We start from the raw sequence: 11179 nt of genomic DNA, 5'->3' as shown, positions 1-11179 counted from the left end.
CACACATATAGACACACTGTCAAAACACAAATATACACACAGACACCCACACACACAGACACACACACATATAGAAACACAGACAAAACACACACATACACAAAACACACACAGACACACACATATAGAAACACAGTCAAAACACAAATACACACACACACACACACACAACACACAGACACACACACATAGAAACACAGACAAAACACACACATAGAAACACACACTGACAAAACACACACACACATAGAAACACACACTGACAAAACACACACACACATAGAAACACAGACAAAACACACACACAGACAAAACGCACACACATATACACACACACACAGACAAAACACACACACACACACACACACAGACAAAACACACACAGATACAAAACACACAAACACAGCCAAAACACATATACACACACAAAACCAAAACACACATACACACAGACAAAACACACACACTAAACACACACACACACTCTACATTAGAAAACACATTCACAGTTAATGAAAATAAAGAAAGAGACAGAGAGAGAGAGAGAGAGAGAGAGAGAGAGAGAGAGAGAGAGAGAGAGAGAGAGAGAGAGAGAGAGAGAGAGAGAGAGAGAGAGAAGATAAGCGGAGAGAGAAGAGACAGAGAGACGAGAAGAGAGAGAGAGAGAGGACAGAGCGACAGCGAGAGAGCGAGAGGCGATGCGAGGAGAGAGAGAGACCGACAGAGAGACAGAGAGAGAGAGAGAGAGAGAGAGAGAGAGAGAGATCTAGAGAGCGAGAGAGAGAGACAGAGAGAGAGAGAGAGAGAGAGAGAGAGAGAGAGAGAGAGAGAGAGAGAGAGAGAGAGAGAGAGAGAGAGAATAAAAACAGTAAAAGATTCTCACATTCTTTAAATCAGTGTATAAAGTGTGAGGTCCCACCACACGTCCACACACTCGTCTCATTCTGAAATAGAATTCTGGTCTTTAAGGTAATTTTCTTTCTTTAATTCTAATTTCCCGTCTGCTTTGACATTTACTATACAATCTTCTGTGAGGAGACGCCTGTGATTTATTACTCTGCGAGTGTCAGTCTGCAGAAACGAGTGTATGAAGTGAGAGCTGAGATGATGATGGCCTTTGACCAGTAAAGCTGGCTCATTATCGCAGGCCGCAGAGAAGATTTAACTTTCTGACAAATCAATAGAAAGAGATGTGAAGGAGAAAAGAGAATGTTTTATTTCTGTTAAATAAAGCACTGTTAAAACGTCAGGGCAGAAAAAAGAGAGGATCTTCTGCCGTGTTGTGAGGAACACGGACCAGATGTTAGCAGGGTTCCAGACGTTTCCTGTTCCTCGTGTAACGCCGTCGTGTTTACTGAACACTGATCTGATTGTTCCTCACAGTCCTGAACCTGAACAGAAGGGAAGAGACCGCGAACTTCATAACGTCAATGTCTCTATGTTTATGTCTCTAACTCACTCTTTATGTCTCTAACTCACTCTTTATGTCTCTAACTCACTCTTTATGTCTCTAACTCACCGTTTATGTCTCTAACTCACTCTTTATGTCTCTAACTCACTCTTTATGTCTCTAACTCACTCTTTATGTCTCTAACTCACCGTTTATGTCTCTAACTCACTCTTTATGTCTCTAACTCACTCTTTATGTCTCTAACTCACTCTTTATGTCTCTAACTCACCGTTTATGTCTCTAACTCACTCTTTATGTCTCTAACTCACTCTTTATGTCTCTAACTCACTCTTTATGTCTCTAACTCACTGTTTATGTCTCTAACTCACTCTTTATGTCTCTAACTCACTGTTTATGTCTCTAACTCACTCTTTATGTCTCTAACTCACTGTTTATGTCTCTAACTCACTCTTTATGTCTCTAACTCACTGTTTATGTCTCTAACTCACTCTTTATGTCTCTAACTCACTCTTTATGTCTCTAACTCACACACCTTCACCTGTATAATCCATATTTACTCAGATTTCATTGAACAGACTCCAGAATTTCCAGAAACAAGACAATTATGTTCAAACCAAAGCCTTGTTCATGTCACAACGACGTTCCTCTTCCAACAAAGATCTCTCATGCTGCAGTCTGGACCGGTCACCAGAGAAATAGAAATATACCAGTAACTGTAGGAGGAGGATCTCAATGTGAGATGTTTCTTTGTCATTTCATAATCATATTATTTAATCCATCTGATCACTAAGTCTAGCGCTCATGAGGGTCTGCGCTGTGATTCCTGCTCCATCAATGGATCATGTTTTAACAACACTCTCAATCCATCACTGAGCTAAGAGTCATATCAATACTCGCCATTCTCCCATTTGTGAGGAGATCAATTCATTTAAAGTGAGTCTGGACCAGACATGTGTTTGAGAGATTAGAATGTACCTTGTGCTCTTGTCAGATGGAAGGCTGAGGGTTCATTAAGTCAATGGAATCTTTAATCAATGAGCAAAGTTAGCGTCTCCGTGCTCCTAAAGGTCTGTCCATCCAGCAGAGCAGCCACACTGTGAGATGGAGCTCACTGCATCCTTGTCGTGGATGTTATGTATTATTAGCATCGAAGACTTTAATCTCGGTCACTAAATGACTGTTTGCTCATGAGCATGCTCCTCACTCCTCCTCACGATGAGAGGTTTGAGATGAAATCACCTCTTTAGTAACAGTAGGAGAGACGACAGGAATCATCTCGCTGCTTTTCATTCTGATTGTAGTGCTTTGTGCGTAAGCCTATTTAAATTGACCAAAGACGTGAGGACAGCTGCCAGTCTAAAAGACAAGCTCATGGCATGATCGCATCCCAGAAGCCGAACCTCTGAAGGTCATTCTCTCAAAAATAAAAACATTATTATCATTCAAAACAAAAGATCAACTTTCCCATCTGTGAGAAAGATCTTATTATAAATAATGACCATGAACATGATGGTGCTCGATGCCTCCATCACTCGAGCACCTCTCACTGCATCCTCGTCCTCAAGTACATGGTGTGTGTGTGTGTGTGTGTGTGTGTGTGTGTGTGTGTGTGTGTGTGTTAGATGGCTTCTGTATGCAGTGGGGGAAATGGGCCTGACTCTCAGCTGATTGATCGTTAAGTGTTGTCCAGCAGCACATCACCAGGCTCCCACTTAAGAGCCTCGACTGCAGAAAGCAATCAGTGCCTGTTACCGAGAGTCCCATGGGGAACGTGATCGATCTGCAGCACACATCTCCAGAAGGACAGGACAAGGGATGAGTCCAGCTCCGTCCAGAGGTCTTGAATCTCTGAGAGCTTCTGTAAACATTGCACTGCCTGCAGAAATCCTCCTTCACTGATCCCGAGCTGTAGAGTGTGTGAGCTCCTGTATTTGTTTCCTTTACAGAACATCACACAGGTTTCTCTGGACGCTGTGGAGCAGAGAGGAGTCACACACACCGTCCTCATCATTATCGTTTTTATTTCCTTTCATGTAGTTTATTTCACATTTTAATAAGACCTCAGCCCTGTCACCTCCGTCACGGGCTGATCCACTGATCCTCAGACTGGATGGAACTTTAACCAGAAGAAACACAGTGTTAAAACTTTCAGCATTTTCTCTTCTCAAATCAAATTTTGAAAACTTTTATTTTTACTCAGGTCTTTTCTACAGAGTTAATTATAGGACCAGTGTGTTGTTGGTGTCACATTTTTATTTTTATTTTAACTATTTAAAAAAAAAAAAAAAGTGACAGTGACATACGGCTAAGTACGGTGACCCAGACTCAGAATTTGTTCTCTGTATTTAACCCATCAAAACTGCACACACACACACACAGCAGTGAACACACACACACAGCAGTGAACACACACACACACAGCAGTGAACACACACACACAGCAGTGAACACACACACACAGCAGTGAACACACACACACACCGTGAACACACACACACACAGCAGTGAACACATACCCAGAGCAGTGGGCAGCCATTTATGCTGCGGCGCGCGGGGAGCAGTTGGGGGAGGGCACCTCAGTCGTGGTATAGCCGGCCTGAGACTCGAACCCACAACCTTAGGGTTACGAGTCAAACTCTCTAACCATTAGGCCACGACTTGCCCCTAGATGCTTAGATGCTTTCAGATGCTTAAAAAATGATTTTGATCATTGAATTAGTGTCAAATGTTTTATTCTTTCTCTTCCATAAAGTTTTGTTTTTTGTAAAGCACCTAGTCCTGCATTTTAAGTTACATTAGACATTAATAAAGACCAGGCTTTGTTGGTTGTCCCTCGTGTACGGCTCAAGCGTAGAGGAGAGCGTTGCCTTTTCTGTGGCCGGTCCTAAATTATGGAACTCCCTGCCACTAGAGATTAGGATGGCCCCCATTTTCTAGTTTTAAGTCCATGCTAAAGACCCACTTATTTTCTCTAGCCTTTTCATGATTGCCCAGGGTTTTATGTCTGTTATATCTTATGGTCTTAAACTGGCTATTTTATTTTTTTTTAATAATTCTTATTTTAGTTTCTTGTACTATCTTATTGTGTATTTTTTAAGTGTATCTGAAATATCAAACGCACTGTGAAGCACTTTGGTCAGCCGTGTGGCTGTTTGTAAATGTGCTATATTAATAAACTTGAACTTGAACTTGAACTTGAACATTATTATTTATTTTATTATTGTTATTACTAGTAGTAACAGTATTACCATTAATAATAACAACAGGAATAACCATAGTAACAGCAGTAATAATTGTAGTAACCATAGTAACAGTAACCGGTTGTCTTCCGTGAAGATTTCAGACACTGAGATGAGACCAACCATGTGAGGATCCTGAGACATCTAGAGATCTACCAGCACCAGTTGGACTCTGCTTCATGAGGTTTTTGGACCTACTAAGAGGAGATGTGAACTCCATGTGGTGTTTGAGGACAACAACCTCCTCATCACTACAACATTTATCAGACTGTATATATATAAAATCACACCCCCAGTGTCACCCAGATGAGGATGAGGTTATATAATCACACCCCCAGTGTCACCCAGATGAGGATGAGGTTATATAATCACACCCCCAGTGTCACCCAGATGAGGATGAGGTTATATAATCACACCCCCAGTGTCACCCAGATGAGGATGAGGTTATATAATCACACCCCCAGTGTCACCCAGATGAGGATGAGGTTCCCCTTTGAGTCTGGTTCCTCTCAAGGTTCCTTCCTTTACCATCTAAGGGGGTTTTTCCTCCCCACAGTCACCTGAGTCACCTCAGACTTGTTCATTAGGGATAAATACATACACATTTAAATATATCTAATATTAATCTGGGATTTTTATGTATTATATTAATCTTTGTATGATATTATTTTTCTCAGGTCCATCGTTAAAAGCGCTTTACACAGTAATGAACAACAGACATTGACAAATCTATAAATGCAGGATATAAATGATAGTGTACAAGTTTAGTCCTGATGTACAGAAAAACCTTGAGAGGAACCAGACTTCAGATAAAGCTTCATGATAAAAGACTGAAGGTCTTGAAGATTCCAGAACTGATAAATTAGTAAAGCCTCTCTGACTAAAACCCTGTAAAGTCACCAAACTGTAGTTTTCTGTAGAAAAGCTGCTGTCGTGTGAATGATGTCCGTAATGACACGATGGTCCATGTTACTCACATCGTTCCTCGGGGATCCTGATTATTAGCGAGGAAGAGGACAGCGTGGTCTCTCGAGAACTTCGAGCCATTTTAATTGTAAAGGTCCCACTGGCCGTTTAGTTCACCACATTAGCACAAACTGTCTGCAGCAGCTTTCTGATTAAATTAGCGTGAATAAGAGTTGAGTATGATGAAGATTTCCCTGTGATTAAAGTTCTCGTCAGCAAACCTTCACGCTGTAAGTGAACATGAACAGACCTGCACTTCTTCACACTCTTTCCTCACTCCATCAAACCCACTTCAACATCAGCACAACATCAGAGATCAGCTGTTTTTCTTCTCAGGTCTTATTTATGAGTCTAACACGAGGATTATGGGGTAAAAATCTGCTCAGTGTGGCACCAAGACCCTGAGAGAGCAGACAGACGGACATGCTCTTCACCACGACACACAAACACAGACTTTCTGTATTCCACATTAATGTTTAAACTGAGTCCATATAAAACTAAAAATCCCAGTTTTCCCAGATCTCAGCGGTGTAACACACTGTGACGGTGTGTGTCTCCGTGTCACCTCTAACGACAGAACCTGCGATTAAACAACACGAGAGGAGGAGATGAGTTCTGCACAGTCATGTCTTTAACACAACACTCTTACAACCAAACCAAATAATTATTTGATGATGTTAATATTTTTCTGCGAGACATCAGTCTGAAAATCTTACAGTAGGAATCTGGATTAAAGCAAACACCATAAAATGTCCTGCACAAAACACTGATCATGACAGTGAGGATGTGATAAATCCCTCCACCTTACTCACATTAATGTTCCTCTCAGTGCTTCTCCTGGATATCAGCAGCTGTTCTGCAGTCTATTGGCCTCCTCTTCATGTAGGAGGGGAAGAAGGGAGCGACCTATATGAGAATTTTGTGCTTCAGTGGCTATTGAAAGATGAGGCAATAAACTGCTAAACTTGAGTAATCACACTCTCCCTGAGGAATTCCTCAAATGGGGATGGTCAAAAACCTTGAAATTCGAGACTGTCACATGCGGCTCGGCCCGGAGCTTCTGATGAGATTCATTATTGTAGGGAGAGACGAGTACAAGTGTCTCCTGATTACAGCGTCCCTTCATCTAAAGGTTCCCACCAGTCTACATTTCCATGACCAAAACGTCAATGGGATTAAAATCTCAATTCTGCACCAGTCAATTCTCCAGTAACAAGATTTCATTAAATACAGGCAGGAAGGCAAACGGACTCGAAAGCACTGAAACAGCTGGCGTATAAATTATAAAGAACGTGCTCTCTGCTAACAGAACACACCTTCGACTCGCAGACACATTATTATTTAATGTTCAGAGGAGACGAGTTTATGTAAATCGGAGCTTTCTCAGCGCCGTGTTCTGCGAGAACCAGACGTGGGGAAAGATTATGCAAAGCAATTAACATATGAAAATAACATATTAATATATTGTCTGTGAACTGTATCCAATCAGTTCCCTTTCACTGGTGTGTGTACAAAACAATTAAAATTAAATTTATACCACTTCTTTTTTTAAATAAGAATAAAATATTCTGCCTAGCAAATAAGTCATAGTGCAACCTCAAAAAAAAAGTTTTAGAAGACTGAGCTGTCGCTTAAAGGCACACCATTCATTCATTCATTCACTCATCTTCTACCGCTTTATCCGAACTTCTCGGGTCACGGGGAGCCTGTGCCTATCTCAGGCGTCATCGGGCATCGAGGCAGGATACACCCTGGACGGAGTGCCAACCCATCACAGGGCACACACACACTCTCATTCACTCACACACACACACACTACGGACAATTTTCCAGAGATGCCAATCAACCTACCATGTGTCATGACGCGGGGTAAGGAAGCGGACCCAAACGCAGGGTAGCCAAATCAACAGGGTTTAATAACAAAAGGACATGAAACAACACACGGACTAGAGACAGGACAAAGACAACAGTGGATTCCGCGCGGTAATCACAATAGGAAACAGGTGTGTAGACAGGGAGGAGCAGACGAAGGCGGGGCAGACATGTGACGAAGAATGTGTACAGATGCACGTGGCCAAAGTCCAGGTTGAGTCATGACAGAGCCCCCCCCCCCAAGAAAAAAAAAATCCTCCACAAAACAGAAAAGTCCACGGGGCAAAACACGGGCCTGCAACACCCCCCACAGACAGGAAGTGGGGCGACGTCCTCCACGGAAACCAAATGTGAAGCGACGCCCCCCACCAAACAAATGCGAGGCGATGCCACAGGACACAGAAAAAAACAAAACAAAACAAAACTCGGGCTGGCGACATGGCCCGCAACCCGGAAGTGAGGCGGCGCCCCCGCGAAGAAACCGGATGCGGAGCGGCTTCCCTCACCGAAAAAATGCGGACCGATGTCACCAAACCCACGAAGTCAGGGGGAAAAAAAACAAAAATGCTCCCATGATAAGCCGGTCCGAGCTGCTATCCTGCTGGGTCCAGGTGCGGCGGAATCTTCTGTCATGACGCGGGGTAAGGAAGCGGACCCAAACGCAGGATAGACAAATCTACAGGGTTTAATAACAAAAGGACATGAAACAACACACGGACTAGAGACAGGACAAAGACAACAGTGGATTCCGGGCTGCACAAGGCAACGCAGCACAGTTAAATACACAGGGTAATCACAATAGGAAACAGGTGTGTAGACAGGGAGGAGCAGACGAAGGCGGGGCAGACACGTGACGAAGAACGTAAACAGATGCACGTGGCCAAAGTCCGGGCTGAGTCATGAGACCATGCATGTCTTTGGACCGGGGAGGAAACCGGAGTACCCGGAGGAAACCCCCGAGGCACGGGGGAGAACATGCAAACTCCACACACACAAAGCGGAGGCAGGAATCGAACCCCCATAAAGGCACACCAGCTTCCCCTAAATATTTACTCTGTTATAGTCTACACTTATATACATATAATATCTAGTCATGTTAATAAAGTCCTGCCTTCTGTTTGGTCCTAATGCTAAGTGTCTAAACCAGAGCTGTGAAATCCATAGCTCAACACAGTGAGTAGTGAATAGCGTACATTATTCTGGACGCTAATTAGCACCGTTCCATAAATAAAACGCAGGACGATCGATTAGCTGAGAGCGTCGTCTTTGTTCGTCCCAGAAGCAGCGCACGATAGCAGCGGGGACGAGAGACGTTCAGATAGATAACATTTCGAATGATGTTACTAAAAGCTTTCCTGCTAATTAATACAGTATGCAATGTTCCATCTGAAATAATAATAATAATAATAATAATAATAATAATAATAATAATAATACAGTGAGCTGAGACAAAAACCCCTCACATTATTACTGTTATTATGACTGCAGCCTTTTAGAGGAGCTCTGCTAAAACCTGCCCTTCTGCTTCTAATTTAAACCACGCTGAGTGTCTGCTGACGTCTCTGACTGATGTGCGGCTCTCGATGATGACCAGGCCACGACAAATCCGAGTGCATTAACACCAAACCTAAGAGAGTCTAAATGAAAGAGTGGAGCATTACACGTGCAGGAGACCGGCCACGCTGCCTAGCAGGATGCATAATTTGAACATTAATGTAATTTACATGTTAACGCAGGCCTGCTGTAAACTGATTAGTAGATGGTTATCTGCTAATGCAAAGCGGAGCGTCACGGCACCGACAGGAGACTGTTCAGGATTACATGTGACCTACGTTAAGCTGCAGAGACACAATACTGCTCCACCTCCAGCTCCTCACTCGGTTCAAACCAGAAGAAAGGTGTATATTCATACAGAGCTATAAACAACGGACGCTGTGACAAATCAGCTTTAAAAAATCAGATGTAGATTGAGATCCTACGGCACTGAGAGGACACGAGGAAAAACCCTGAGAGGAACCAGACTGAGAGGGAACCGTCCTCATCGTGTGATTATTCTCAGGAGTGAAGACAGTCACTGTGTGTACAGGAAGTGCAGTGTGAGCTGGTGGTGAAGAAAAGGCTGGAGATGAGCAACATGACAGTCTTCATACTTACAGCATGATTCCTGATTATCTGAAGTAAATCTGGACAAAACTAATAATAATATAAACATTAAATATTAACAGCTCTTCTCCGACAATATGCTGTTTTATTTTATTTAATTTATTATTTCATTTCATTTTATTTTATTTCCAGTGGAACTTACAGTGTTCTATCATTATGAATAAATAAACAATATGCCTCTGGAGGTTTAAATGCACAATCTGGCATCCAAACTGAAATCTTAAAAGCTCATTTCTCTTTCATCGACTGCCTTTTATCTGTGTCCCAACAGGACCCCCTGTTTTTCATGGGACAAATTAGTGCTCAGGAAAGATGACAGACAAAAAAAAAGTGCAGTGGAGTTGTGGTCCCATGATGCAATGCTCCCAGTGACTACATCTGCTCCAGTCTTTCATCTTTGGCTATTGTTAGTCTGAAGCTGTCACGTTAGGAGGAGAATCTGTGCCTCCTTCCCACCCCTAAGTCCTCCTTTTCTTCCAGTTCCAGGAGTTGGCATGGTGGCGGAACCACACAAAGGAGAGAGCACTGGGAGCGAGGAGGGGAGCACCATTCACCGCAAAACAGTTTGGGAATTAAGGTCATTAATTTTCCACTTTCAAGGGCTGCCACACAGACTGAGATAAAGTCAGCATAAATATTCCACCAAAGTTTCTTCTGTTTCTCTCTCTCTCTCTCTCTCTCTCTCTCTCTTTCTTTTCCACCAGCAGCTCATTTATCTCCATGCTGTCAATTAGAGGCAAAAGCAAAGAACTAATTAGGAACTGTGCAATTTTAATTAGCTGTTTTGATAATTAAACTAATTGGTTCCCTTGTGTTCCTGCAATGTGCGGCGAACACTTTCTTGATATCTGGGCTGCAGATTTCCCAGTCGTTGGTTAATTAGTCACTTTTGCATTAAAAAAGAAGCCCTTCCTAATAGCCTTAATTTACAGTTGAAAAGAGAATCTGCCGTCAATAATTTGTGTAATTGGTAAGCGTTTGATTGTAATTCAGAGGCATGGCTGGACAGCTTGGCATGTCTAATTCCTAATGACTGGGATTAAAGTTGGATTAAATGTTTGGGATTCGTCCTTCACCCCTCCTCCTACACACCTACCTATCTTCTGTCTGGTCCCAGATGAATAAAGTGCACAGTAAAGGCTCACTACAGCTTAGGGCATTTCAGTAAGACTCTGAGAGAAAGCCATGTTGAAGTGAACTACACTGAGACGTCGACTCGCTCTGCCTACTTCCGTGGGTCACGAGTCAGAGTGACGCTGCTGCCACTTCACACCACTAGGAGGCGCTACTCGCTTCACACCGACGAACCAACAAAGGGATAAATAATGACTAGTGATGTTCTGGTGTCCAAAACTGGGTGAACTTTCCTCTGAATCCACCGAGAGAAAGCAGAGGGTAAAGTGTGAGTGTCACATCTACAGCTTTATACGTCAAAATGCACAGAAATAAACAAACAAACAAATAAATAAACAAGCCTACTGCAGTTGGTGGCCAGTGTTACATTGATGGTATAGAAATAAGAAGATAT

General features: G+C 42.7%; 1 long non-coding RNA gene across 1 annotated transcript; it reads right to left on the bottom strand.

Moving 5' to 3' along the window:
- Positions 1 to 9734: 9734 nt before the first annotated feature.
- Positions 9735 to 10886, bottom strand: LOC125140750. The gene is made up of 2 exons (XR_007139994.1): positions 10748 to 10886; positions 9735 to 10374 (listed from the first exon to the last, which is right to left on the bottom strand). It is a non-coding gene; the product is annotated as an uncharacterized LOC125140750 (long non-coding RNA).
- Positions 10887 to 11179: the final 293 nt, after the last annotated feature.

Source organism: Tachysurus fulvidraco, chromosome 2 (assembly GCF_022655615.1).
Source record: "Tachysurus fulvidraco isolate hzauxx_2018 chromosome 2, HZAU_PFXX_2.0, whole genome shotgun sequence".
Lineage (NCBI taxonomy): Eukaryota > Metazoa > Chordata > Actinopteri > Siluriformes > Bagridae > Tachysurus > Tachysurus fulvidraco.
The sequence above is the reverse complement of the archived record's forward strand: the minus strand, read 5'-3'. Positions and strand labels throughout refer to the sequence as shown.